This window comes from Pantherophis guttatus, chromosome 2 (genome assembly GCF_059756535.1).
Source record: "Pantherophis guttatus breed Tessera chromosome 2, ASM5975653v1, whole genome shotgun sequence".
NCBI classification, from domain to species: Eukaryota; Metazoa; Chordata; class Lepidosauria; order Squamata; family Colubridae; genus Pantherophis; species Pantherophis guttatus.
This window is the reverse complement of record NC_142064.1, coordinates 112,138,257-112,165,832: the sequence shown is the minus strand read 5'-3', so window position 1 is coordinate 112,165,832 and position 27,576 is coordinate 112,138,257. Positions and strand designations below refer to the sequence as shown.

Genomic DNA, 27,576 nt, shown 5'->3' with positions numbered 1-27,576 from the left:
TCAGATACTTTTTAAATGGCATTACAGAGAATGAGGATTATTCACAAGCAGTTGGGCCAAAGACTCTTTTGACAATATTTTGGGGAAGAGCAGGCAGGAGAGATAAGAAGTTAGAGCCAAGGAAAGAGCACCATTTCCAGACCTTTGGCCTTCTCCTAATCCTTCTGGTTTCAGTAAAAACTACCTCTGAGACTGATCAGTTCTGTTTGATTGTTTGTAAATTTATTCCTTGTCTTTCCTTCCTTGAGCTCTTCCTGTGTGTTAAATAGCCCAAAAAATTAAGCAGTGGTTAATTTTAAAAACCCTGCCTTCTCTTGATCAGGGACAAACCAGCTTGCAAAGTGGATTGGAGTTTATTTATGACCCATTTTATGCTGTTTAAATCACAGAGAATCACAGGAATAGAAGAGCCATATCCATAGAAAGAATGGGGACACAGTGACACACTCCTTGGTCACTGCGTTATTGGATCACCAAAGGGCCCACCTCAAGCTAAAACTAGGATTTTATCTTAGTCTGGGAATCTCCTCAGATTCCGATTGGGTAGAAGAGGTAACTGAATGTCTAGAAAGGCAATGGATGTGTTGAGATCAAGACAATGGTAAATCCAGCATTCCTGGATCTTTACCTTGTCTTGGAAAGTGCAGCATGACATTGTAGCTTTCTCTTCCAATTATCCATTACTTAGAATAAGGCTTTTAAAAGGCTCCTCTTTGTATACGCATAATTTATCTGCCATTTATTTGCTTCTTCAGTCCAGGATGCTAAGACAAAAGTTGAAAGTAGAATAGAATAGAATAACAGAGTTGGAAGGGATCTTGGAGGTGTTCTAGTCCAACCCCCTGCTTAGGCAGGAAACCCTACACCACTTCAGACAAATGGTTATCCAGTCTCTTCTTAAAAACTTCCAGTGTTGGAGCATTCACAACTTCTGGAGGCAAGTTGTTCCACTGATTAATTGTTCTAACTGTGAGGAATTTTCCCCTAAGTTTTAAGTTGCTTCTCTCCTTGATTAGTTTCCACCCATTGCTTTTTGTCCTGCCATCAGGTGTTTGGAGAATAGCTTGACTCCCTCTTCTTTGTGGCAGCCCCTAAGATATTGGAATACTGCTATATGTCACCCGTAGTCCTTCTTTTCATTAAACTAGACATACCCAATTCCAGCAACTGTTCTTTATATGTTTTAGCCTCCAGTCCTCTAATCTTCGTTGCTCTTCTCTGTACTCTTTCTAGAGTCTCCACATCTTTTTTACATCGTGGCGACCAAAACTGGATGCAGTATTCCAAGTGTGGCCTTACCATGGCATTATAAAGTGGTATTAACACTTCACGTGATCTTGATTCTATCCCTTTGTTTATGCACCCTAGAACTGTGTTTGCTTTTTTGGCAGGTGCTGCACACTGTTGGCTCATATTTAAATGGTTGTCCACTAGGACTCCAAGATCCCTCTCACAGTTACTATTATTGAGCCAGCTACCATATATACTGTACCTGTGCATTTTGTTTTTCTTGCCTATATGTAGAACTTTACTTTTTACACCATTGAATGGTGCCCAGTGTTCAAGTCTGTCAAGATCCTTCTGTATCTTAAGCCAGGGTGAAATTCAGCAGGTTCTGGAAATTTTGAATAGTTTGGAGAACCGGCAAATGCCACCTCTGGCTGGCCCCAGAGTGGGGTGGGAATGGAGATTTTGCAATATCCTTTCCCCAGGGGTGAGGAAGGACTGGGGATTTTGCACTATCCTTCCCCTGGAGTGGGGTGGGAATGGAGATTTTGCAGTATCCTTCTCCTGTGATGCCCGCCAAGCCACGTTCATCAAGCCACACCATACCCACCAAGCCATGCCCACAGAACCAGTAATAAGAAAATTTGAATTCCACCACTGATCTTAAGACTATCTTCTGGAGTTGGCTATTCCTGCTAGCTTGGTGTCGTCTGCAAATTTGATGAGTTCCTCATCTATCATTTCGTCCAAACCATTGATGAAGATGTTGAAGAGTACTGAACCAGAGGTGGGTTCTAAACTTTTTTGCTACTGGTTCAGTGGGCGTGGCTTATTTTGTGGCTTGGGGTAATGTGACGGGGGGTGGCCAACTTTTTTTTTTAACTTTTAAAAGCATTTTTTCTACAACCTTAAGAGGTTGCAGAAAAAAATGCTTTTAGAAGCTTCTGACAATCAGGCAAGTCAGCTGGGATTGCCAGAGGCTTTTAAAGGCATTTTTTCCTCCTACAACCTCTTCGACTGAAGAGGTTGCAGAAAAAAATGCTTTTAAAAGCCTCTGAGATCCCAGCTGAGCTGCACGATCATCAGAAGCTTTTTTTTTAACTTTTAAAAGCATTTTTTCAGGCGAAGAGGTTGTAGAAAAAATGCTTTTAAAAGTAAAAAAAAAAAGCCTCGGATGAGGTGGGCGGGGTAAGCGAGCGGCGACTGGGCCGGGGACCAGGTTCGGGGGTGTGGTAGGTAAGATGGCTCCATGCACCCCAATGGGAACAGCAGCCTGGCTTCTGCCCTTTCCTGCTGCCTCTTTGTCGAGGGGGATGGCAGGTAGGGTGGGGGAGAAGCGAGAGGCATGGAGCGAGACAGGGCTCGCTCTTCTTGCCGTCTCTTCTCTCCCTCTCGCCAGGCATGGCAGGGTTTCCTGTCCCTGCCCCAATTGGATGCAATTTGGGGATGGCAGGTGGGGAGGGGTTTGATTGAAAACCCTTCTAGAAGTTTGATTGAACTCGCGAGGTTTCTTTTACCCTACAACATGTTTACTTGCAGACAATGGCAAGACACGCGATGGAGTTACAAGGCAGGTAAGACACATTTCACGTCTCCCCAGCCCCACCCCTCTCCACTTGCCATCCCCAAATTGCATCCAATTGGGGCAGGGACAGTAACCCCTGCCATGCCCAGCGAGAGGGAGAGAAGAGACAGCAAGAAGAGCGAGCCCTGTCTCGCTCCATGCCTCTCGCTTCTCCCCCAGCCCCCTCAATAAAGAGCCGGGCACTGTGGAAAAGAGAGCCAGGCGGGCACAGGCTTTGGGCATCTGGGGCTGCTGGGAGACGCCCAGCAGAGAGGTGGGAGCAAGGCAGGAGTTTGCAAGGGATCGCTTCCCCTTTGCCTTCTCTTGGGCGCAGCCACTTCTGCAGCAGGAGACTCACCCCTCGCGCCAGCCTTCCGAAGGGTACCATAACAACAGCTATCCACAATTTGTTAACCCTTATTTCGTCCTGACCCACGTGGCCCAGTACCACGTGGGATGAAATAAGGGTAAGAAAAATGTGGATAGCTGCTGCTACAGTACCCTTTAGAAAGCCACTGCGAGGCACATGGGGTGCATCGCTTGGCCTCCTGTTGCAGAAATGGCCACAATCCATGGCAAAAATGGCCGCCCTTGCTGGAGGGCTTGTTTTCGGGGGAGGATGAATATTTGTGCCCACCCCAAAAATCAGATTTGGTCTTATTTTCGGGACATGTCCTATTTTCGGGGAAACACGGTATATACATCCTCAGCTTCCTTATAAATATTACCTATTTTTATTTTTGTTGCTTATCCACCTATAGCATTTTTCCCAAACCGCATAATATTCCAAATCCTCTTTTTCTTTTAATTCTAAAGTTAGTTTATTCATTTTGGCACATTCAAATATTTTTTGAATAATCAATCCCTCTGGTGGTAAATTATGTTCTTTCCAATATTGCGTGAACGCAATTCTTGCTGCTGTTAGTATATGCAGGATCAGATATCTTTTTTAAAAAATCAAATTTGGTTTTTAATATTCCCAGGAGAAACGTTTCCGGATTTAAGTCAATTTGGCAATTTGTTAAATCTTGTAGCCAATCTCGTATTTTGGCCCAATACTTTTTCGCTTCGGGGCATAACCACCAAGCATGAAAGAAGGTACCTTGGTGTTGGTTGCATTTCCAGCACTTGGGGCTTAGATTTGGGTACATTTTGGCCAGCCTTGCTGGAGCTAGGTGCCAACGATACAGCATTTTATACTGATTTTCCTTATAGGCCACCGATTTTGTTAATGTAGTTTTTATTCCAAATAGTTTCCCAATCATCTAGATTTATGTTATGCCCTACGTTTTTCGCCCATGCGATCATCGGTTCTTTTACCACCTCCTCTGCTCTATCAAGTTCTAATAAATAATTGTATAATTTAGATATTAATTTTCTTTTAGGGCCAATCAGCAATTCATCTAATTGTCTTGGTTCCAAATCTATTCCGTATTCTTCCCAATCTTTTTTGTATCTGAATTGTAGTTGTAAGTATGGCCACCAGTCAATGGATATTCCTTGTTCTTTTAATACCTGGTTACTTTTAAGCTTTCCCTGTTTATCTAAGTTTTCTGTGTATGTAGGCATTTTATTAATGTCTAATGTGTTGGGGTGGATCATAGCTTCCATGGTAGATAGCCAACCGGGAATTTTCGTATAATGTTTCTTCTTTATATCTTCCCAAATTCGTATCAATACATCTCTTATTTTATGTCTGTAAAAGTATGAATGTATCCTATTCCCTTTGTCCCACATAAAAGCATGTCACCCCTTTTGTAAATCGTGTCCTTCCAGAATTAAGATTCTTCTTTTTCTTAAATTGACCCAATCCCTTATCCAAACTAAAGTAGCTGCTTTGTTGTATAATTACCATGCCGGGAGACCAAAACCACCCCTACTTCTACTGTCTTGGAGAAAACGTAATTTTATCCTTGCCTTTTTTCCAGACCAGACAAATTTGGTAATAATTTAATTAAGTTCCATGAAAAATTTTCTGTCTATTGGGATGGGGATTATTTGAAATAAGTATAATAGTTTAGGCAGGATATTCATCTTACTAGTCACTATCCTATCTAAAAGCGATATTTGTAACGTTTTCCACTTTTCTTTTGTAATTTCGTTTCCCATTTCTCCAGCCTGTCGGCCCACTCTAGTCTCTCCTGCCTATCTTCCTTCCATTTTTTAGCCATATATTTAAGCACAACCCCTCTCGCCACTGCCTTAACTGTATCCCATATTATTTGTAAAGATGTATCCTCTCATCTGTTCTCCTGGAAAAAAAGAGCCAGCTCCCATTTTAACAACTCCACAAAATCCTTATCTTTGCATAATTCTGCCCTCATCATCCATCGTCCTCTACTACACTCTCCTTTCCAGGTAAGCACTAAAGGGTTGTGATCTGCCCAATCATTCCTTAAAATTTCTCTGTGGGGAGTGTTATCTATGTATCTATTTTGTGCGGGAAATTCAAATGTACAGTGAATCCTGATTGGTTCTTGGTCACCTTGGAAAAGTATATAAAGAGGGCTGCTGCCTGTGTTCTTTTGCTAAAGTCTCACCCTGAATTAAAGAGCTGTTGTTACTAGCCTGCTTGTGCCTCTCGTTATTCCTGCGCTACAACATTGGCGACGAAGGTAGGATAGAGGACACAAGAGGTTTTTCAAAAGAGCTTGGAGTTTCAGCCAGGGTGACTAGCGAACACGGAGATACGGCATGTCTGCCTATGTTCTGCCAAAACCCTTCGACCCGACCCAAGAGAAGTGGGGATCGTATCTGACCAGGTTCGAGTGCTCACTGGAAGCGAGCGAAATGCAAGGGCTCTCTGCGAACAGAAAAAGGGCTCTGTTCTTAAGCCACTGCAGGCCAGACGTATTCGAGATGGCTGAATCCCTCTGCGAGCCAACCCCAATCCAGACGGTTCCCTGGGACGTCCTTCAGGCTAACCTGAAAGCCCACTACGCTCCAGTTCCGTCTAAATTCGTCCAGCACTACGAACTCCGACAACGAGTTCAAAAAGAAGGAGAGCCGGTCAGTGCTTATGTGGCCGCGCTTCGAAAAGCCGCAACGCATTGTGACTACAGAGACTTAGACGACGCGTTGCTTGAACAACTGATTTGCGGGGTTCGAGATACCCAGTTACAAAGGCGTCTTCTAGCCAAGCCAGACCTCACGCTAGCCAGCGCGCTAGACGAAGCCCGAGCACACAAGGCATCAACGAAAGCTTCGGAAGCGCTGCAGCGACCCAGTCCAAGCAAAGACGGGCCGAAAACAGCCCCCATCCACAGAGAAAAGGTGCGAACTAGCACAGAAGAAGAGTCGGACGAGGACATCTTCCATGCAGAAAAAAAATCGAGCGAACAAAGCCGCCGCCACGAGAACTGCCCCAGCTGTGGCGGGGATCACGAGAGACATTCGTGTAAATACAGAGAAGCCATTTGCAGGCGTTGCGACAGGAAAGGCCACCTGGCACGAGTTTGCAGAGCTCAATTTCCGCGTAGTCAAAAGTCACGTGACTACCGCGACCAACCAGAACCGGCTCATTCAAAACAGCCAATCAAAGATGACGGCGTGAGAAAACGGCGCGAACCTCAAAAGCGGGAGACCTACAGCACAAGAATCGGCCAAGCCAGCACAACAGACGATGAGAAAGTCTACACGAAAGTAGAAATTGATGGCAAATTGTGCGAAATGGAAATCGACACCGGGTCTATGTTATCGATCATGTCCTGGTCAACACTCAAGGCACTCCTGCCCCGACTTCAGAAGAACCAGCTGTCCCATCAGAAAATCCTCCTACTAGACTACCAGGGAAACCGAGTTCCCGTTGAAGGCGTGGGCACGTTCCGGGTCACCTACGCGAGTTCCAGAAAGAGCTGCCCCTGACCATCGTTAGCAAGCCTCTACCAAGTTTACTGGGCATGAAATGGTTCCGGGCCCTCGGCATGGGTTTCACGGGCGTTCACAGCATCAGCGGATCATCACTTAAAGAAACCCTGCTCCACAAGTTTCGGGACGTTTCGAAGAGACTCTAGGCAAGTACGTGGGGACCCCTATATCCTTTAATTTAGACTCCAACATAGCGCCAATCAGACTAAAAGCAAGACGAGTTCCATTTGCTTTAAAGCCCAAAATTGATGCGGAGCTCGACAAGCTCATTAAGCAAGGGGTGCTTGTTCCTGTAGATCACACTAAGTGGGAAACCCCAATAGTCACGCCAGTCAAATCGGATGGCTCAATTAGAATTTGCGCCGACTATAAATGTTCGATTAACAAGGCGTTGCAGCAGAGCGCCTATCCGGTTCCGATAGTCCACCATCTACTACATTCCCTGGGGCCTGGCAAGCTATTCGCAAAACTAGACCTTGCGCAGGCATACCAGCAACTGCCGGTAGATGACGCTACGGCAGAATCACAGACAATAGTAACTCACAGAGGTGCCTTTAAATGCACCAGGCTTCAGTTTGGGGTCAGCATTGCCCCAGGACTCTTTCAAAGTACAATGGAGCGCCTTCTACAAGGCCTCCCAGGTGTCGTCCCATATTTTGACGACGTTTTGATTAGTGGCCAAGACGAGACTCAGTTAGGCCAGAGAGTTAGACAAGTCCTAACGAGGTTCAGAGAAGCGGGACTTAAACTCAAGCGAACAAAATGCAAGATAGCGGTTCCATCAGTGGAATTCTTAGGCTACAGAATCAACGGCACGGGCATTCACCCCACAGAAAGCAAAGTTAGGGCCATCCAAAGCGCGCCCACCCCCAAATCAAAATCCGAACTGCAGGCTTTCCTGGGCCTCCTCAATTTTTATACGATGTTCCTGAAACACAAAGCCACTGTTGCGGAGCCTCTGCACAGGCTCCTTGGAAAAAACGTTCCGTGGGTTTGGGGCAAGCGAGAAGCGGCCGCATTCAACGCAGTAAAGAGACTTTTGTCTGAGGACAGTTTCCTCATCCAATACAATTCCGAACTACCTCTAGTATTGGTCTGTGACGCTTCCCCCTTTGGTGTAGGCGCGGTTCTAAGCCATAGACTGCCGAATGGGTTAGAGGCGCCCATCGCCTATTACTCTCGCACTTTGTCTAGTGCTGAAAGAAACTATAGCCAATTAGATAGGGAGGCACTAGCGGCTGTAGCGGGGGTCAAAAAATTTCACGAGTATTTGTTTGGCCACAAATTTGAACTTATTACGGACCACCAGCCTCTTTTGGGCCTTCTGGCTGGAGATAAACTGACCCCGGCTGCTCTCTCCCCCCAGATGACCAGATGGTCCATTTTCTTAGCCGCGTACTCGTACAGACTGCTCCACCGGCCGGGCAAAACTTCAGGACATGCTGACGCCCTCAGCCGATGCCCCTTGCCCGAACTATTGGAAGAAAACCGGAAGCCCCGGTTTTACTGCTTGACATTGTTTCCCCGGGCCCCATTTCTTCAAACGAGGTGGCGAGGGTTTCTGCCAGAGACTCTGTGTTGCGCACTGTAATGGGCTGGGTAACGAGGGGTTGGCCTACCAAGGTGGACGATGGTGACTTTCAATTGTACTTTAACAAAAAAAATGAACTGTCAATGTTGGGGGGTTGCTTGTTGTGGGGTGATAGGGTGGTTATTCCTTCACGGTTATGTTATGTTAGTTATGTTTGGTGGCCACATCTCGACCAAGATGTCACTGAGTGGGTAGGGAAGTGCAGGCCCTGCCAGGAGTCCCGCCCAGATCCGCCCATAGCTCCCGTTCGCGAATGGGAAAAACCAAAAGGGCCATGGGGGAGGATTCACATTGATTTCGCTGGCCCGTTCCACGGCCAGAACTTTCTCATTATTGTAGATGCATATTCTAAGTGGCTCGAAATTGCCCTAATGCCATCTACCACTTCTGAGGCCGTAATCAAAGTACTCAGAAAACTATTCGTAACACATGGGTTGCTGGACACCCTGGTATCCGACAATGGGCCCCAATTCACGGCAACTCAATTTGAAGGTACCTAGCCGAATTAGGAATAAGACATGCATTATCCGCTCCTTTTCATCTGGCTTCTAATGGCCTTGTTGAAAGATTCGTAAGAACGGCCAAAGAAGCTCTTTCACGGCTTGATGCAGGGGATTGGCAGGCTAGAATAGATGAGTTCTTGGCAGTACAGCACACCACCCCATGCCCGACCTCAGGCCGCAGCCCAGCCGAGCTCTTAATGGGCCGAAAACTAAGATGCATCCTCGACCGCCTGCATCCCAATTACTCCCCCGATAGCTTCAAGGGGGAAGGGGGAGGACTAAGCCAATTCCAAGTAGGAACACCAGTTTTTGCTAGAAGTTACACCAATGGGCCCTTATGGGTAAAGGGAGCCATCGTGGGAATTACTGGACCAAAGTCATATACAGTCGATATAGGGCATGGTAAAATCTGGAGAAGGCATATAGATCAATTGCGTAAACATTTACAAAACGAAAACTCATGTCCTAACTTTCAAGGTCTTCTTGACACAGCTACCTCAAGCCTGAGTAAGCCGGAATACTTATCTGGCAAGCATGAGTTCCAGCGCCACCCCAGCGAGCCGACACTCCCAGCCGGAGATAGCCACACCTCCGGAGAAATCCAAGAGGTTCCATTGGCGGAGCCGGGAGGGACAGGAGGTCCCTCCGACTGGCTCAACGCCTCGCCAACAACTGAACTGCGCAGGTCAACCAGGATTAAGACACGTCCTGGTCACCTGTGTGATTTTGTATGTAAATATGTAAATAGATAGAATAAGTGCCTTCTGGGAGTGGAGGGGTGTTATGTATGTATCTATTGTGTGCGGGAAATTCAAATTTCGCTTGGCGCATGCCCAAGATGGCGACTCCCGATGGAGCTCCGGTTTTGCGGGGGTGATGTCCTGGCGATTAGGGGGTCCTTAGGGCCAATATGTCCACCTATGGCCCATGGCATGGTGAGACGGCTGATTCGTCAATCCGTTGGGAGCATTTTCGGCTCCAGAAGACCTTTTGGGAGTGCAGTTTATGGCTTGGCTCTCCAGAACAGCTTGAAGTGAGACGGGCAGTGCTGGAGGGGTGTAAGATGGCTAGATAGGCCTGGAGCTCCGTGACAGCCAACCCTGCATCCGTCGGAGGCTGCCGGAGGGATGGCGGTGCACGGCTGCGGTGGCCATCTGGCACCCTGGGCGAGACTCCGTTGGACCCTGGCGATGGCAGGAGTTGCCTGCGGAGGCCAGCGGTGGGCGGAGTCGGTGCAGAGGAGGCCGATGGTGATGGCAGCAGTGATGACGGCGCCCGAAATGGCGGTTACTGGCGGCGGTAGTGGGAGCGGCGGAGACCAAAGAGGCCACAAGCGGGAGAGCAGGGACCTGCCTGACTATTTTCAGCGGAAACTCCTGGGTGACGGAGGGATGCTGACCCATTCATTGTCGGGCCAGCCCTGGACCGCCTCCCAGAGGCCTCCCCCCTCTTTTTTCTATGGGGGGGGGTTAAACCTTTATACATGGAAGACCTGAAGGTGGCTAAGGAGATGGGAAGGGGATTGTAGTGTCTACCATGGGGGCTTTGCTTCTGCAAAGTGACTGCCTTACTCCATCTCCCCCCCCTCCTGTATTCTCATCTCCCGTGCCCCTTTTGTGGCCAGATATTCAGCCTTTTGTGATCATTTGCTATCCAGGTTTGTTGTTTCCTGTATGTCAGGATGAGAGTTTCCCTACTTTTATGTTATCTGAGTCCCCCTGGATTCACCTACTACATATTTCCCACAGACTATCCGTGTCTCTGAACTCAAGGATTGGCTATTCCATCTGTGCCTAGGTACAACATTGAAAGAACTGGACTAAAGCTGCTGTTTTTCTCCCTTATATCTGGTTGCCGTGAGAGGGTGACCGATGTTTACATCTGAGTTCAAAATGGCTTAAGTTTTCTACCACTGACGTGAGAGGTCAGTGGGACTAAAATGACTTATACCTCTGATTGATACTCTCTCCACGGGACCCTGGATAGCTAGGACATGCCTACCAGCTATGGACTATCTAGCTACAAAATGTACTCATTGGGAGAACTCCTCAAACTGCGAGATTCCCCCCTCTCTCAGGTCTGGCCCTCTGCTTTATCGAGGGCCTATCTCGATGATGGACTTTGGAGTCCGGAGAGATGGCATAGAGCAAAAAGAGGGTTATGGGGTTTTTTAGGGAAATTTTTAAATAGGATTTTAAGGGATTCTGGGAGGGGGGTAGGTTACGTGGGTTTGGGGGAACACCCACAGGGGAGGGTATCTGGGCCAGCCGAGGGGCGTGGCATGGGAGGTGCGGACTCAGGGGTCAAGGAGGGGGTTAGAGCTTATGATACAGATGGCCATGACATCGATACTGTAGGTGGGAGGGGCAGATATGGCGGGAGCAGGGGGCCACATCATCTTGCGGGAGTGCGTCCTCGCTGGTTGCAAGCGGTGGTGCGCTCTGGCCCCCAAAGCTCTTCTCGTTCCCCAGGTTGTACGGAACCTTGGGCCCCAGGCCTTCGGCTGATGCTGTGCAATGCCAGGTCCGTGATAAATAAAGCCCCCCTCATTTGTGATCTTATTCAGGAGGGGGGTGCGGACCTGGCGGGTATTACGGAGACCTGGTTGGGCCAGGAGGGGGGAGCCCCCCTTGTTGATATGTGCCCACCCAATTTCCGTGCATTCCATCAGCCAAGATCACAGGGGCGGGGCGGAGGGGTGGCAGTTGTCATTAATGAGGGTCTTGGACCGAGGGAGGCCACTGTTCCTCAGACGGCTGGATGTGAGTCCCTCCTTGTGAAGTGGGGTCATGGGGTGCAGATGGGCGTGCTGGTTACGTACCTGGCTCCCTGCCACGTAGCGGCAGCCCTGCCCAAGCTGCTCAACGTTATAGCCACGGTAACGGTTGACACCCCCAGGCATATGGTCATGGGGGATTTTAACCTGCCATCCGCTGGTGAGGCGTCTGAGGTGACTCAGGAGTTCCTGGCTTCCATGACGGCCATGGACCTGACCCAGTTAGTTCATGGCCCTACTCACACAGGGGGAAACACGCTGGACCTGGTTTTTGTCTCTGGTCAGTGGTTGAGTGATCTTGAGATAGGGGATATAGTGATCGAGCCCTTGTCATGGTCGGATCACTCCCTCCTTCGCTTTGACCTTCGAACCGCCGCACCCCGCCGCAGAGAGGCGGAACCGTTGAGATGGTTCCGCTCCAGGCGCCTGATGGATCCAGATAGGTTCCAGATGGAGCTTGGGCCATTTCCTGAGGCTCTGGCACACAGCTTGACTGAGGACCTGGTGGCTGCCTGGGATAGGGCGGCCGCTGGAGCTTTGGATCGGGTCGTGCCTTTGCGGCCTCTGACCCAGCGCTAATCTCTCCTGGCTCCTTGGTTCACCGAGGAGCTGAGGGAGATGAAGTGCCCGAAAAGATGCCTGGAGAGCGGTTGGAGGGCCAGCCATTCTGAATCTGACAGAACACTGGTAAGGTCTCATTTTAAGACCTACCTGGTGGTGATAAAAGCGGCGAAGTATAACTATTTCGTCGCTCTTATTGCATCATCAGATAATCACCCGGCCGCCCTGTTTAGGGTGACCCGCTCCCTGCTCCACCAGGGGGCATGGGAGGACCCCTTGGAGGGTAGAGCTGAGGATTTTGTACAATATCTGTATGACAAAATTGCTCAGATTTGGGAACAGCTGGACTCTGACTGGGTAGATCCAGGGGAGATGACAGGGGCAGGTCCTGAGAATATTATATGGGAAGAGTTTGATCCTGTGACTCCCGAAAGCATGGACAGGATACTAAGCAGACTGAGTGCGGCCACATGTTTATTGGACCCGTGTCCCTCCTGGTTGGTACTGGCCTCCCGGGAGGTGACGCAAGGCTGGCTCCAGGGGATTATAAATCCTTCTTTGAGTGAGGGTGTCTTTCCCGCTGCCTTGAAAGAGGCGGTGGTGAGGCCCCTCCTCAAGAAGCCCTCCCTGGACCCGGCTGTGTTAGCAAATTATCGTCCTGTCTCCAACCTTCGCTTTGTTGCGAAGGTTGTTGAGAGTGTGGTTGCACAACAGCTGCCTCAGTACCTGGATGAATTGACTTATCTAGATCCATTCCAGTCGGGCTTCAGGCCCGGGTACAGCACAGAGACGGCATTGGTCGCATTGGTTGATGATCTCTGGAGGGCTCGGGACAGGGGTTGCTCCTCTGTCCTGGTCCTATTAGACCTCTCAGCGGCTTTTGATACCATCGACCATGGTATCATGCTGCACCGGTTGGAAGGGTTGGGGGTGGGGGGCACTGTTTTACAGTGGTTCTCCTCCTTTCTCTCCGACCGGTCGCAGTCTGTGTTGACAGGGGGGCAGAGGTCGACCCCGAGGCCCCTTGTATGTGGGGCGCCGCAAGAATCGGTCCTCTCACCCCTTCTGTTCAACATTTATGTGAAGCCGCTGGGTGAGATCATCCGTGGTTTTGGGGTGAAGTACCATCAGTATGCTGATGACACCCAGCTGTACATCTCACCCCAGACCACCCCAATGATGCCCTTGAGGTGATGTCCCGGTGCTTGGAGGCCGTACGGATCTGGATGGGGAGGAACAGACTCAGGCTCAACCCATCCAAGACCGAGTGGCTGTGGTTTCCGACGTCCCGATATAGTCAGTTGGCGCCATCTCTGACTATTGGGGGCGAGTTGTTGGCCCCCACAGATGGGGTTCGCAACTTGGGCGTCCTCCTGGACTCACGGATGTCTTTAGAAGAGCATATGGCGGCCATGGCCAGGAGGACTTTTTATCAGGTTCGCCTGATTCGCCAGTTGCATCCCTTTCTGGATCGGGACTTGTTATGCACGGTCACTCACGCCCTTGTCACCTCACGCCTGGATTATTGCAATGCTCTCTACATGGGGCTCCCCTTGAGGAGCACCCGGAGGCTCCAATTGGTCCAGAATGCGGCCACGCGGGTGGTGATGGGAGCGATGTGGCGCTCCCATGTGACCCCCCTCCTGCGCGAGCTGCACTGGCTCCCAGTGGTCTTCCGGGTGCGCTTCAAGGTTTTGGTTATCACCTTTAGAGCTCTCCATGGCTCAGGACCAGGGTACTTACGAGACCGCCTTCTGCCACCAGTAGCCTCTCACCGACCAGTTCGCTCCCATAGAGAGGGGCTCCTCAGGGTGCCGTTGGCCAAACAATGTCGACTGGCGGCCCCCAGGGGGAGAGCCTTCTCTGTGGGGGCACCTGCCATCTGGAACGAGCTCCCCCCGGAGATACGGAGGATCCAAGACTTGCGCATCTTCCGCCGCGCCCTAAAAACGTTTTTATTCCAACAGGCTGGTCTGGCCTAACTCTCCCTTTTAAATTGGCTTTTAAATTGGGTTTTAAATGTTTTTTTTAGATAAATTGGATGTTTTAATTTGTTTTCTGAGCCTAAATTATTTAATCTATTTTTAATAGTTTTTTAACTTTTGTATGTCTTTGTATTTTATCTTGGCTGTTCACCGCCCTGAGTCCTTCGGGAGTAGGGCGGTATACAAATATGATAAATAATAATAATAATAATAAAATGTACAGTGAATCCTGATTGGTTCTTGGTCACCTAGGAAAAGTATATAAAGAGGGCTGCTGCCTGTGTTCTTTTGCTGAAGTCTCACCCTGAATTAAAGAGCTGTTGTTACTAGCCTGCTTGTGCCTCTCGTTATTCCCACGCTACAACAGGGAGAAGAGCCTTCTCTGTGGGGGCACCAGCCCTCTGGAATGAGCTGCCCCTAGATGTGCATATGATCCCCGACCTGCGCACCTTTCACCGCACCCTGAAGACCCTCTTGTTTCAACAAGCTGGGCTGGCCTAACATGAATATGAATTTTAATCGGTGTATGTTAGTTTTTAAGTTGTGGGCCAAATTTTTGTATATTTTGATTTTAATGGTTTTTAAATTTTGTAAATTTTATGTGTTTTAATATGGCTGTACACCGCCCTGAGTCCTTCGGGAGAAGGGCGGTATAGAAGTCTAATAAAAGTAAAAGTAAAAGTAAAGTAAAGTTTCAACCTCTCGTATCATTTCCCCTAATTCCAACGACATCCATATCATGTCAATGCGGGACCATGAGTTATGCCTGGAGGAGAAAAAGGTAAACTGTTCCCTTGTCGGGTAAAAGTTCCGCCATACTGTATTTCCTATAGTCCAAATTCTTCCCTTAATTGATTCCAAATTACCGGCAACATCTTCCTACCTTTCTTTTTCACACACACCCCTTTTCCAGATTTATAATCCTTCTCTCTGTCTATTATAGCATTGAAATCCCCCATAATACAAATGTGTTCATGTTAAGGATATTGTTGTTGTGTTACCAACCAGCAGAGTGTAGAGCACAGAGAAACGTTGCTGAGAGCAATGAATAAGAGATGTGCAAACTGGTTTATCAAAAGTTTGCTTTATAGTGAAAAAACAATCTCATAGTCTTTAAATCAATCCAAGTCTTTGCCAGTTAAATCAGTCCAGTGATACAAAAATCTTCTTACCACACAAACAGTAGTTGGTTAGAATAATAAACTCACTCTGGTTCACAAACCACGATGGTAGCAGATCCATCCAACGATGATAGCACAATGATAGCGACTCCTCACACAATGGTAGCTTATCATCAACTGAATATTTTACAGTACCTTTCTTAAATACATTTACAACCAGTGATTATCTAATTACAGCATGACTCAGCATTACAATGACTCAGCAGTAAAACTTTAAAGTCACACAATACATATTCATATTAAAGTTACAGAACACATATATTGCCTGGACAACTTGTTAGGCTCAAACCATATCCTAACAGTTTATATTCTAATTCTACCAATTTTTATATACCCTTTTATAGAATTTTCTTTAATTACTATTAGGAGCATAAATACCCACCAGCAAGATACGTCTACCATACATTGTTACTTCTACCATTAACAATCTTCCCTCTTCGTCTGAGTATATCTTTTTAGATTCTATATAAGTTTGAATATAAATTGCCACACCTCACTTCTTTTGGTCCACCAGAGATACATATAGCTCCCCCAATCATCAACATCTTAATATATCCATGTGTTTCTTCCTAATGTGGACCTCCTGGAGACATATTATACCAGTTTTTAATTTTTGTAATTTTGAAAAGATCCTATTTCGTTTTCTTGGGGCATTTAATCCATTAATATTAATTGATATCAAGTTTCCAATCTTCTCCACCTCTTCACTTCGCTGTCTTCACTTATATCACTCTTTCCTCCTTTCATTGTCTCTTTCAGTTTCCCGCCCTTTTCCGTTCTACCGGTCTTCTGGTTCTCACAGCTCTTTTGTTCCAGTTCTTCTTCACTACCGTGTTCACTTATATTAAACTGGTTTTCATAGAAATCATGTGCCTCTCGAAGGTTCTCGATTTTCACCCTCTTATCCTGCCACGTCATCATTAAACCCTCTGGAAGCAACCATCGGTAAGGAACCCTATATTTTCTTAACTGTTCTGTCAAGAACTGGTATTTCTGGCTTTGTTCGTGAACACGTCGCGGGACCTGCTTTAATATCACAATTTCTTAACCCTTATAAATAATCTTCCAATCCCTGGTGCCCTGATACAATTCTTCTCTTAACGATTTTTTGCTGAATCATATGTGTATTTCTCTCTTTTTTTTTTTTTAATTGAAAAAGTTTTCAAATACAGATTTTTCCCCCTTTTTTCCCTCCCCTCTCCCTCCCCCTCCCTAACCCCCCCTCCCCACCCCACCCATCCCCCCCGTGACTTCTTCATAACAAAAAAAAATCTAATTCGTAACAGATTACTTACTCCCTCCTCTAGATATTGACCTTTACTTACTAAAAATATTATTAATATTATAACATCCCCCTTTATCCATACATTTCAGAAAAGAGAAAATAGAAAAGAAAGGGGAAAAAAGGAAAAAGAGGAAAAAAAAAAGACGTTATACTATGACATTATAACTTCTCCACTTTAAAACTATACAATAAGTCCTACTTTAACATTTAATCTTCTATGTATATTACTATGACATTTCAAAGCAGCCTTCCCCATCAAATCTAGTTTAACATTTATTCCACTGTATCCATTTCCTCCACTCCCCTAAATATATCACTTAAAAATCCCTTTTCTTAGACTAATCAATCTACTGACTAGCTTATTCACCCACTATCAAGCAAAATTACCATACACAACATTTCTTAATATCATTGATTCACTGCCCACCCTACTTAAAAATCTATGTCTATATTTTCCATTATATCTAAATAAAAAAAAGAAAGAAAAGACAATAACTTTAAATTTATAATCCATATAATATCTTCTTTAAGATCTTTCCACTGGATTGGTAGAACCAACATCCATAATCGGGTAACATAACTTGCTGGTGCAACAGTTTATTCAAGATCTTCAATCATATCTGCCCCCATCAGTAGTAAATATCTTCTTATATATATAAAAGTAAAAACAACCACCCGAGTGACATTATAATTATATTCCATATAGTAATAATTATGGGTTTCATCAAGATTATTAATTCCCGTCATCGTAGTGGGTAACAACCCGATCTTCTGCATGCCCCAGCATAATTCTCTTGCCTTGTAATTCGAGATAATATAATATATTTATCAACACAAAAAAAAAAATTCCAAAATGGATAATTCAAATCCATCAGTTTAAGGCTCCTTTCACGTCCCCAAATTACGGCCATGCAGAGATCTGCCACAATCTTCAGGATGATATTAACCAATACGTCGCCTCTTCTGTATTTACACATAATAATTCATATTTTAAAGTCACTGGCTTCACTGTTGCCTGATTTAGAAATTTCTATTTTTATGCCACCTATTTCTTTTTTTTTTTCTTTTCTTTTTGTGGGTTTGTTTTCCATCCTGGTTTCTTTTCTACAAATTGTGTATCATCCGGTCGGATTTTGTTCTGCTTTGTAGATTGGTCTTGTTGGTTTTGTTTTTGTATCTCATATTTCTTTTTTATCCCTTGTATTTCACCTAATTGGTTTCCATGCTTATCCTTGCCTTGATAAGTCATCACCTTAAGGTTAGATGCCACTTCTCTCAGATTTGTAGATAGTCCAGCTGGGGTATCCAATAAATCCAAAGGCAATTCTTCTGGTACAGTCTCTATATTTTGATATTTTACCTTTATTTCCGGCTCCTTCTGCTTATCCTGTATTATACCTGAAGATGTTAAGTTCATTTTCAACCTATTTTGATAAAATTCTTCCGCTCTTTCAACAGTGTTTAGCTAATATCTTTCTCCTTGATATCTAAATATAATACCAACTGGGGCGTCCCACCTGTATAAGATATTTCTCTTTTTTAACTCATTCACCAGAAAACCAAATTTCTTCCTTTCCATCAATATCTTAGGTGGGAGTTCCTTGTAAATCCAAATCTTTCTCCCATGCAATTGCAACTTAGAATTGAAGGAATTTTGCACGATGTTATTCCTAATTTCTCTGTCTGTAAAATAAATCACCACATCTCTAGGCAATTGCCTATGCTTGGCAATCCAGGAGTTAATTCGATAAACTCTGTCAATCCTACAGAACACTTCATCAGGTTGAACCTTTAGAATCCCAGCTAGAAATTCAGAAGATATTTTCCTTAAATCATCTCTATTATTTTCCTGCAAACCTCTTAATCTTATCGCATATTCTGTGAAATTATATTGTGCCATTAAAATCTCTTTTTCAATCTTCTGTTGCAGATTTTCTGCATTACCATACTTTTGATCAGCATTCATTTTAGATTTTTCTTCTAAGCTATTATCCTGAATATTTATCAAGTCATTTTCAATTTTTTGGATTCTATTGTCCAATTTATCTTGAATTCCTTCCATTTTAGACTCTAGTACATTAGTATTTGTGTCCAACTGCATCATAAATTCTGTAAAACCATTAGCCATAGATTTCACCAATTCTTTAATTTCCTGCTTAAATTTTTCAAATTGCTGATTCACAATCTCCTCCCTTCTTTCAATCTCTTCTATAAAAAATTCTATTATATTAAAATCAGGTTTCTCAGACTGAAGAATTAAGACTTGTTCCTTTAAGTTGTTGGTGGGGGAATCCCCCCCCCTTCTTGTTTATCTGACTTTATGAGTCTCGGTGCCATGTTTCTGCCCAGGCAGACTTTGTTAAAAAAAAAGCAAGAAAGACTTCTTTCCAATCAACAACAATATCTGGTCTCCAAGGGAGAGAAAAAGAAAAAAAAAACACAGGAGCGAAGTTTTGTCTACAAATGTAGCCAGTGGTATTTATTCCGCTACATTGTAGTAATAGAAACGGAAGGACTTTTCCTTTCTGCCTCTCCTCCAGCCGACGCCATTTTTTAAAAGGCTTTTTTTTTTTCCTCTTTCTTTTCCTCCTCTCTCTTAAATAATTTCTTTTAAAAAATCAGTAAAATACTTGCAGTTCAGTATTACAGGTCCAGCTCACATTTTCTTTGAGTAGTCTGTTAAATTTGCAGGCTTGCTTTTGACGCCTGGCTCTGCATCAGCAGAGGTCTCCCAAAGCCCGGAGCAGCGGCTGGGGATACGGGGCATCTCATCCGCTCCGTCCCAAAAGTAAAGGAAAAACTTTTGGGACTCCGCAGAGAGTTCTACCCACCCCTGCCGGCTCTATCTCCGTTTCCTCATGGAAACGGAGTTTTTTCGAGCCACCATTCCGTTGTGAATGGGAGATGGGAGCTGACGATCCCGAAGGAACGTCTGGCAGCGACAAACAGCAAACAGGAAGTCCCCCATATGTGTATTTCTCGAGATAATTTATTCTGCCTAGTATAGTTTGTATAGACTCGGTAAACTTCGTCTATATCGCGCTGTACCAATTCCTTCTCTCTCCCAAGTGCACCAGCTACTATTTCCCCAATTATTTCTTCAAGCTGTTCGTCCTCCACTTCCGTCACATTCTGAAATCGGAGATAGAAGGCAGCACGGTCCATCTCGAGGTGAATTATCTCCCCTTCTAATTCTTGATTCACTTGCATTAATCGTGCTTCACATCTGTCCATTTTACTCTCTGATTTCTCCACTTTTGTTTCTACTCGATCAAATCTTTGTTCATGGGCCACTAGTGTTTCTTGAACTTCCTCATATTTTCAATGGATATACATAATTTCCTGTCTGATACTTGCCATTTCTTCCTGCACATCTTCAAACTTTTTCATTGTCTGTTCCTGATTCTTTGTAATAGTGTTTTGTATCATCTGTAACATATTTTGAAGTTCTTGTCCTCCAATCCCTTTTTCCGGGGGTCTTACATCGTCCGCCGATCCTCTTAATGCTGGGGATGTCGCTGTTGGAGTAGGCACCAATGAAAGGGTCAAGACCTTCTTCTTTGTCACTGTCGACATAATTGCAAGCTTCCACCACCTACCCCACTCTTGCATACACTGACTCTTTGTCCAGAAGGGTTACAAAATAATTCCAGTGTCAGGAACCAAAGATCCAATTCTCTACGTTTTCCTACGTTTTCCACTTTTCCAAATCTTTCTTAATTTGTTGGACCAGCACCATATAGTTATCCTCCTTTAGCGAGGAACACCTCGCTGTTAACCATATCCCTAGATATTTAATTTTCTTAACAATTTGTAAATCCATTTCTTTTTCTAATTCTTTTTTCTGAGTTGTTGTTAGGTTTTTAACTATCATTTTGGTTTTCCCTTTATTAATTTTAAGTCTCCATATGTTTCTATTTCCAGTATTAGGGCAGGGCCAGATTCCAGAGGTTACTCAATAATAAATACCATATCGTTGGAAAAGGCCTGTGCATTGTACTCTTCTCTTTTAATTTTCATTCCCTTTATCTCTCAATTTGCTCTAATTCTATTTAATAATATTTCTAATGTTAAAATGAAAAGCAGTGGTGACAATGGGCACTCTTGTCGTACCCCTTTAGTTACCTGAAATATATTAGTAATATCCCCATTTACCCTTGCCTTTTGTGATTTGTAAATTGCTTCTATCATATTCTCAAATTTGGTTCCCAGTTTCATTTGTCTAATTTGCCTAATCATAAATTGCCAATTTAAGTTGTCAAAAGCTTTTGGGGCATCCAAAAAGACTAGCGCCATTTGTTTCTCTGGATGAGCTTCGTAGTATTCCAGGGTGTCTACAATTATTCTCATATTGTCTCTTATTTGTCTACTGGGAAGAAAACCATTTTGGTCGGAGTGTATAATCTCATTCAATATTTTTTTAGCCTTTTTGCTATTATGTTCACAAATATTTTATAATCTGCTTTCAGAAGGGATATTGGTCTATAATTTCTAATTTGACTCTTATCTGTACCTTCTTTCGAGATTAAGGTGATATATGCCTCCCTCCACGATTCTGGTATTTTCCTGTCATATAATGCATTATTACAAAGTTCTAATAACACTGGTTCTATAATTTCACTCAATTTTTTTATAGACTTCCCCTGGGAGACCATCCGGCCCTGGTGTCTTGATATTTTTAAGCCTTGAAATCGCCCCTCTCAGTTCTTCTAATGTTATTTCTTTATTTAACAATTCCCTTTTTTTTAACAATTTCCCTCTAATGGTATGATCCCTTCTTCCAGTAAATAATTATCAAGTTTGTCCTTTGGTATTTCCTCTTGTTTGTAAAGATCCTCATAGTAATCTTGTACTATTTTCTTTTTTTCTTCTTCATTGTTTTGTGTAATCCCCATCTTGTCTTCAAGTTGTTGGATAATCCGTCCTTCCTTCTCTTTTTTCAACTTGTAAACCAGCCACCTTCTGGTTTTGTTAGCGTGTTCGAAATAAAATTGTTTGGAATATTTTCAGTTCCTTGCAATCTCCTCTTGTTCTAATAAATTTAATTTGTGTCTCACCAGGATCAAGTTCTCTTTAACAAATTCATCTCCTGGTTTTATTTGGAGTCGCTTCTCCAGATTTCCAATTTCTTCCAATAGGGTGTTATGCTGTTTCCATTTTTCCTTGTTTTTCTTTGCATTGAAAGGTATTGTTATTCCCCTTATATAGACTTTCATGGTATCCCATAAATTTATTAAGGAAGTATGGTGTTTTTTATTTTCTTTAAAAAATAATCTCAATTCCCTTGTTATCCTTTCAATATATTCCATTTTCTTTAAAATCCATCTTTTACTTCTTTTTTGGGCCTACATACCTCAGTTAGCTGACTAGCAAAAAGTTCAAAAGTTCAACTATCTCCTCTGTTTGGTTGGGTGACCTATAGTATACACCTATGGCAATGTCATCCCCCCCCCTTTAATATTGACCCAAATGCATTCCAGATAACTGTAGAGATGTAGTTATTTCTTATATATAGTGCAACTCCACCTCCTCTTTTATTTTTTCTATTTCTTTTAAATAAGTTAAATCCCTCTACTTGTATGTTCCATTTGTGGGTTTCATCCCACCAAGTTTCTGTAATGACAACAATATCATATCTGCCCTCGTTTACTTGGATTTCTAATTCACCCTGTTTATTCCTCATACTCTGTGCATTGGTGTATAGACATTTGAGTCCACTTTGATTGACCCTGTGTTTACTGTCTACATAACCTGTGTTGTGCCTGACTATCCCTACTTTCTTGCCACCTGTTTGGTTAGTGCACATGGTATGGCACACACTATTAAATGCTTGGTTTTGCTTAACAGCAAGGTTGATAATATTACCCACACAAACATCTATGTTACATGCATTGATAACCCTATTAAGTTTAGATTTCTGGGGACAGAATTGTTCTGTATCAATTAATTCTCTGTCCCCACTGTTCACTTTAAATGTTTATCCAGAAAATCTGTGAATTTAATGCCATGTAACTCAGTCCCTTTCTTTGATGGATGCTAACCATCTCTTTTGTACAGTTTTTCATTGGACTAGCTGCAGACATCATGACTAATAAAACCAAAGCCTTCCCTTTTGCACCATTCCTTTAGCCACACATTAAACTCCACTACATGCTGACCTTTCCCTTTTTGTTCCTTATATACTGGTGAAAACTCTGAAAATATAAGCCTACAACCTAAACTACTAAGGTCATACCCCAAGTGACTCTGCTAGACAGATTATCTCACAATTTCCTTGCCAGCTTTGCATTCAGAGCACTTAGGGTGGGGGAATGTTAAGAGAACCTTCTCAAAGATGGAAGGTGAAACAGAAAGTTTCAGAAAATATCTCATATCCAGATTAGTTCTTACCTTGCTTGCAAACTTCTTGCTTGCAAACAATTATTGTATGGGTATAAGGGCTGGCAGCTTCCCAAATCATTTTTTTAAATTAAAGCTAACCTCATTCTGAAGAGCCTGAGAATATTTTTGCCAACCTCAGAAAGGCAAATTGAAAGGATCATAAATGGTTTCTTTAAAAAGAATGGTCTTCCTTGTCCCAGCAGAGTCATTCCAACCAGATCCTTAGATTGAAGCCCCAGCACAGCAGTGTTCTTTCCCTCAATTCCCAGGAGAATTGACTCTGGGATCTGGCTTCTTTCTGGTGTCAGTAGTGAACTTATGCTGCCAGCTGTTTTCATTGCAGTGCTAATGAAATGAACCAGCTGTTCCTTGCAAAGAAAAGCTGTTGAATCAAAACAGTGAGCCCATTGAGGATTATTTTCTTTTTCATGATATGCCTTTTTTCAGCTTTGTAGCAACAGCAAAGTACATGTTAGCATGTGGGCCCAAGCACCTTAAAAAGTGCACATTGCTATCAAGTAAGAATTACGATGCATGCAAATTTCTGTGCCTGCTAGCCACTGTCCATGGCAACATGGCTGAAAATAATCATCGGAATGTTTGCTAAAATATCATCTTAGAATAGTGAAAACTGGCTTTTGCTAAGTCCAGAGTTCTATCATCATTGCAGTTGAACTGGCAGGTTGAATCCCAACTTATGTCTTTGAAATGATTTTCTGAATTGTAGCAGTGACTACAATTTAATGATTACTTGACTTGTTGGATTTTAAAACCCATGCTAACCAACAATTATGGAAATGAGGTTAAAAGAAGGAAATAAAGAAGATTTTGGTTTCTAAACAACTATATATCTGTCTTTCTCCCATAAGTAGAGCTTAATTAAGGTTATATTTTGCCATTTCAAAAATAGTTCTGCACCTGTGGGATGGATCTCCCATTCTGCTTTTAGGATCTCTGCTGGTTTATTTCTGGCTCAGATGCAATATTTCTAGAATTGCAGGAAGATTTTTCATTTCCAAACTGAGTTTATGGGGGGTAGTTTTCCCCATTGACAGGGACGCTTGTCTCAATCCAATACTGAATATCTTGGTCACTAGCAAGCATTAGTCTTCCTTATCTGCTTTCATAGAGCAACACAATTTTTTTTCCTGAAGTCTGTCACTGGCATTTGAAATAAGCTTTTATTTTCCTCTACCCCAGCATATTTTCCTTCAAAACAACTTTCTCCCCAACCTTTCTCATCCAGACAGAAAAGCAGATTCTATTCTATTGAGTAACATTGAAAGGACTTTTGTATTGATATCTAATTGCCCCAAGTATTAATTGATGGTATCTCTGGCTTAGACATGAAAAAAAAACCAAAGTACTATAATTTGATTTGGTATAAATGCTGGTACAACCTGTGTACAACCTGTGTACACTGTTAAAAAAACAACAGAAAAAATCCATCTGGATCAACAGCTGGTTGCAGCATCCTGTTTTCCACAGACACCCTAAAGAGATCCAACTCAGGGCACAAAGGCAACAGCAACTGATATTTGGGACTTCACAGCAGGGCCTTCCATATGATTTTAGCTTTCTTTGACACTGAACATTTTGAAACAAGGGTTCCCCTTGTTTTAATCTTGTCTATTTACATGTGCAGGTGACATAAAAGTCTTGGGGGGGGGAGGAAATTAAAACATTGCTTGTTTTACAGAAATTTACTGCATATGAGCTTAACTTCATGTAAACCATAGGTGGACTTCCTTTATGTTGCTGGAAACCACATTTATTTGTTTCGGGGGAAGTTACAGTGACGGGTGATGAGGCAAGTCCATGGAGTTAAAGTTTCCTGATTAGGGGTGTGGAGAGTTGGATGGGGAGGGGATCCCTTTTTAAACTGGGTTAAGATTATATTAAAAGGCTTACACAACAAGGATTTTTGTATTCATGGATTAAAATTTTGAGAAATCACACTGTCGCTTTTCAAAAATTGCACATTCAAAGTTCAACACCCTAATCAAAGGGATCGGTCGGTGAGTAGAGCTCAGACATGGCCTTGCAGGTGCCCTAATGCAAACATTTGGTATCGGAAAAGAACTCAACTAGGTAACCAAGCAATTTGACTATTTTGCTTGATCTGTCTAACCAATATTTTCAAAATTAGATATTGATACTTACAACATAAATGTACTATATGAACCACTGCCATTTTAGGGAAAAAGGTAAGATATCAAAGAATGATTGATGTACATACCCAATCAAGCTTTTAAAAAATTGTCTTTTAAATGGAAGAACCTTATATGGGGACAGGAAGGGGGGCTATGTTATTCACTGTGGATTCCTATTCTGTTCCTCTATCCACTGGACATCCATTGAACATCCATTTCCTCCTATGGTAGAAATAGACGCCATGGAGAAATATTGGTTGAAAGGCAGTTGTCCATTTTTCATTCCACACCTGTGTTCTTCCATGTGGGCATGGGGGAAGCCCACATGGGGAAAAACAAAGAAGCTGCTTCAGAGAACTGAAGACCAGTTCCTGCTGACAGGTCCATTCTCATGAATTTATCACATCCTTTGGAAAGACCATCTCAGGGTCATCTGTAGTGGTGACTTGTCCAACTCAGCTTTCCCCAACTGGAGTCCTCCAAAAGCAAACTCCTCTTAGCAAGAGGTACCTCTCCCGGCTTTAACCTAAGAACTTGTCCCTTGCATCTAGAACCACTCGTTTAAAAAAAGGAAAACTATGAAGAAGGGTTCTTGAATATATGCAGAGGGCCTTTTATCTCTCCTGCTTCAGTTAGAGTTTCTGGAGTGGTGTGTGTATAAATTGCAAGGCAGACCCAAGGCCAGCAAATCTCTTTTTAAGGATTCATCCCTGGCCAGTTCCCTGCAGAGGGAGTAACAGTGCTTCACACTCCTCTTTGTATTCAGTTTGCACCACTCCTCTGCTCTGGCCCAGGCATTCTTCCTGAAAGGACTTTTGCAATCTTGTTGCTGCCAAGCCTTGGCTGCAGTTGTTGAGGGAGTGTGGTGTTGGGAGCAGGCTGAGGCAGCAGCCCTGTCTAGAGGATTGAGGCTTTGGACAGAGAAAACCCAGACTATCTGCTGACCCAGCGCTGGGGAATTTGAAGGGTGGGGGGAAAAGTCAACGAGCGAGGAGGAAGTGTCCTTCCCATCTGATTTTCCTCGTGACTGTGCTTTGCAGCCAAAGAATGTGAAACCCTCAATGAGAAAATGGATAAGGAGACAGGAATGTTTATGGCTTTGCCACAATTTCCCCATAAATTTGAGAGATGCTGCTCCATGGAAAACAAAGTCCCATTCAGTTCCTCTGCTGCTCTTGTCCAGCACTCAGGCTCTCTGCCAGATGGAAACCCAGATAGTCTCCATTCTCAGCATCTGCCCAGCAGGATTCAGCATCTGCTTCTGTCATGGTCCCCTGATTGTTAAGCAGGCTCTAAACATAGCATTTTAAAGGTAATCAATTGTGACAAAGGCTAAAACTGTGGGCCAGCCTGACAGGCAGTTGGAGGCAACCACCCCAGGTTGCGCCTTAGGGAGGGGTGGGAAGAAGGAAAGAGTAGCAATAGCTGTCCTGTTCTTCTTGACTGAGCTATTTGGCTCTCCTGGAGAAGAGAGAGGTGTGTTCTTCACAGCTTCTGCCTCTCCAAATCAAGCTTATTGTATCTGGATGTGATGGAGAATGTTTCTCCCCAGTCAAAACTCTCTGGCTTCTCTAAAAACTTGCCTGGGCCATTTTGGTATATGATTTGAGGTGAAAACAGACATGTTACATGTCCTGGGAGTTTCCTTTTATGGGAGGAATCTAATCAATTCTTAGATGGGGGGATTATTGTTCCCAATTCCCCATTGTTGCCCCCAGCTGCTATTTCTCCCTAATATGCTAATAGCAAATATGCTATATGGTCAAATTTGGGTAAATTGGTTGAGTTGTTGGGGCTGAATATGTAGCCCTCCTGATCATTAATTCTATCCTCTTCCATTAAATGTAGAAGAGACATCTTTTAAAAAACCATTCTAGGCCCTGATAGCAATCCTAGTTGAGTAAATTTGTTTGTTTGTTTGTTTAACAAATTTATATAGCTATCAAAATCACATAAAGGTGACTCTGGGCAGTTTACAACACTTAAAAAGTCTACTGAATGATAAACCCACACCCAACCCCATAAAAGATTGTTCTTCTACTAACTGAATAATCCACCTAATTACCTATTGTATATGGTAGATTAAAAACATAATAAACATATACTTTAATTTTACCTAGAAAAATGTGCTATGCATTTGGTTTAAATAGTTGTTTAACAATATGCAGACCAGACTGCATATTGCAGTGATGGTGAACCTATGGCACTCGTGCCAGTGGTGGCACGCAGAGCCCTTTCTATGGGCACACGTGCTGTCACCAGTTGCTCTTATGGTTTCCGGCCGTGCATGTGCGCCAGCCATTTGGACTTCGCATGTGCCAGAGTGCCAGAAACCCGAAGATTAGCTGGCTGGTGCGCATGCGTGTGCACACCTGGTCTTTGGGTTTCCAGAGCTCGCATGGGCACTGGCCACCTGGTCTTCACGAGCACCGGAGCGCCAGAAACCTGAAGACCAGCATGCACACAGGCCAGCTGGTCTTCGGGTTTCCAGCAATCCGATGA

At 43.9% G+C, this 27,576-nt stretch overlaps 1 protein-coding gene and 1 pseudogene across 5 annotated transcripts in view; both read left to right on the top strand.

Annotated features, from left to right (window-relative positions):
• The window catches only part of KANK2 (KN motif and ankyrin repeat domains 2), a 101,595-nt gene that overhangs the window by 48,753 nt on the left and 25,266 nt on the right, over window positions 1–27,576 (top strand). The window lies entirely within an intron of this gene.
• On the top strand, window positions 11,259–19,732 carry LOC148115267 (uncharacterized; annotated as a pseudogene).